Here is a 3,405-nt window from a genome sequence, read left to right as displayed (position 1 = left end):
ATCGTAGAAACTTTATTTTCTTATTACGATGATTTTTCACTCCACTCTGAAATTCTTTGAACTTTTCAAATGTTTCAGACTTATGTTTCATCAAGTAGATATACTCATATCTGCTCAAATCATCTGTGAAGATCAGAAAATAATGATACCTGTCGCGAGCCTCAATATTCATCGGACCACATACATCAGTATGTATGATTTCCAACAAATCTGTTGCTCGCTCCATTGTTCCAAAGAACAGAGTCTTAGTCATCTTGCCCATGAGGCATGGTTCGCAAGCATCAATTGATTCATAATCAAGTGATTCCAAAAGCCCATCAGCATGGAGTTTCTTCATGCGCTTTACACCAATATGACCTAAACGGCAGTGCCACAAATAAGTTGCACTATCATTATTAACTTTACATCTTTTGGTTTCAATATTATGATTATGTGTATCACTACGATCAAGATCCAACGAACTATTTTCATTGGGTGTGTAACCATATAAGGTTTTATTCATGTAAACAGAACAACAATTTATTCTCTTACTTAAATGAATAACCGTATTACAATAAACATGATCAAATCATATTCATGCTGAACGCAAACACCAAATAACACTTATTTAGGTTCAACACTAATCTCGAAATTATAGGGAGTGTGCGATGATGATCATATCAATCTTGGAACCACTTCCAACACACATCATCACTTCACCTTTAACTAGTCTCTGTTTATTCTGCAACTCCCGTTTCGAGTTACTGATCTTAGCAACTGAACTAGTATCAAATACTGAGGGGTTGCTATAAACACTAGTAAAGTACACATCAATAACATGTATATCAAATATACTTATGTTCACTTTGCCATCCTTCTTATCCGCCAATCACTTGGGGTAGTTCCGCTTCTAGTGACCAGTCCCTTTGCAGTAGAAGCACTTAGTCTCAGGCTTAGGACCAGACTTGGGCTTCTTCACTTGAGCAGCAACTTGCTTGCCGTTCTTCTTGAAGTTCCCCTTCTTCCCTTTGCCCTTTTCTTGAAACCAGTGGTCTTGTTAACCATCAACACTTGATGTTTTTCTTGATTTCTACCTTCGTCGATTTCAGCATCACGAAGAGCTTGGGAATTACTTATGTCATCCCTTGCATATTATAGTTCATCACGAAGTTCTACTAACTTGGTGATGGTGACTAGAGAATTCTGTCAATCACTATTTTATCTGGAAGATTAACTCCCACTTGATTCAAGCGATTGTAGTACCCAGACAATCTGAGCACATGCTCACTAGTTGAGCGATTCTCCTCCATCTTTTAGCTATAGAACTTGTTGGAGACTTCATATCTCTCAACTCGGGTATTTGCTTGAAATATTAACTTCAATTCCTGGAACATCTCATATGGTCCATGACATTCAAAACGTCTTTGAAGTCCCGATTCTAAGCCGTTAAGCATGGTGCACTAAACTATCAAGTAGTCATCATATTGAGCTAGCCAAACGTTCATAATGTCTGCATCTGCTCCTGCAATAGGCCCGTCACCTAGCGGTGCATCAAGGACATAATTCTTCTGTGCAGCAATGAGGATAAACCTCAGATCACGGATCCAATCCGCATCATTGCTACTAACATCTTTTAACACAAATTTCTCTAGGAACATATCAAAATAAACATATGAAAGCAACAACGCGAGCTATTGATCCACAACATAGATATGCTAATACTACCAGGACTAAGTTCATGATAAACTTAAGTTCAATTAATCATATTACTTAAGAACTCCCACTTAGATAGACATCCCTCTAATCCTCTAAGTGATTACGTGATCCAAATCAACTAAACCATAACCGATCATCACGTGAAATGGATTAGTTTTCAATGGTGAACATCGTTATGTTGATCATATCTACTATATGATTCACGCTCGACCTTTCGGTCTCCGTGTTCCGAGGCCATATCTGTATATGCTAGGCTCGTCAAGTTTAACCTGAGTATTCTGCGTGTGCAAATACTGGCTTGCATCCGTTGTAGATGGACGTAGAGCTTATCACACCCGATCATCACGTGGTGTCTGGGCACGACGAACTTTGGCAACGGTGCATACTCAGGGAGAACACTTCTTGATAATTTAGTGAGAGATCATCTTAGAATGCTACCTTCAATCAAAGCAAGATAAGATGCATAAAAAGATAAACATCACATGCAATCAATATAAGTGATATGATATGGCCATCATCATCTTGTGCTTGTGATCTCCATCTCCGAAGCACCGTCATGATCACCATCGTCACCGGCGCGACACCTTGATCTCCATCGTAGCATCGTTGTCGTCTCGCCAATCTTATGCTTCCACGACTATCGCTACCGCTTAGTGATAAAGTAAAGCATTACATCGCGATTGCATTGCATACAATAAAGCGACAACCATATGGCTCCTACCAGTTGCCGATAACTCGGTTACAAAACATGATCATCTCATACAATAAAATTCATCATCATGCCTTGACCATATCACATCACAACATGCCCTGCAAAAACAAGTTAGACGTCCTCTACTTTGTTGTTGCAAGTTTTACGTGGCTGCTACGGGCTTAAGCAAGAACCAATCTCACCTACGCATCAAAACCACAACGATAGTTTGTCAATTTGACTCCGTTTTAACCTTCGCAAGGACCGGGCATAGCCATACTCGGTTCAACTAAAGTTGGAGAGACAGTCGCCCGCAAACCACCTATGTGCAAAGCACGTCGGGGGAACCGGTCTCGCGTAAGCGTACGCGTAATGTTGGTCCGGGTCATCTCGTCAAACAATACCGCTGAACCAAACTATGACATGCTGGTAGGCAGTATGACTTATATCGCCCACAACTCACTTGTGTTCTACTCGTGCATATAACATCAACATATAAAACCTGGCTCAGATGCCACTGTTGGGGAACATAGTAATTTCAAAATTTTCCTACGCACACGCAAGATCATGGTGATGCATAGCAACGAGAGGGGAGAGTGTTGTCTACGTACCCACGCAGACCGACTGCGGAAGCGTTGACACAACATAGAGGAAGTAGTCGTACGTCTTCCCGATCCGACCGATCCAAGCACCGTTACTCCGGCACCTCCGAGTTCTTAGCACACGTACAGCTCGATGACACTCCCCGGGCTCCGATCCAGCAAAGCTTCGGGGAAGAGTTCCGTCAGCACAACGGCGTGGTGACAATGATGATGTTCTACCGATGCAGGGCTTCGCCTAAGCACTACAACGGTATGACCGAGGTGGAATATGGTGGCAGGGGGCACCGCACACGGCTAAGGAACGATCACGAGGATCAACTTGTGTGTCCTAGGGTGCTCCCCTGCCTCCGTATATAAAGGAGCCAAGGGGGAGGGGGCGGCCGGCCAAGGAGGGCGCGCCAAGGGAGTCCTACTCCC

The sequence above is a fragment of the Triticum dicoccoides genome, chromosome 4A (genome assembly GCF_002162155.2).
Source record: "Triticum dicoccoides isolate Atlit2015 ecotype Zavitan chromosome 4A, WEW_v2.0, whole genome shotgun sequence".
Taxonomy (NCBI): Eukaryota; Viridiplantae; Streptophyta; class Magnoliopsida; order Poales; family Poaceae; genus Triticum; species Triticum dicoccoides.
Note: the sequence above shows the minus strand (reverse complement) of the source record.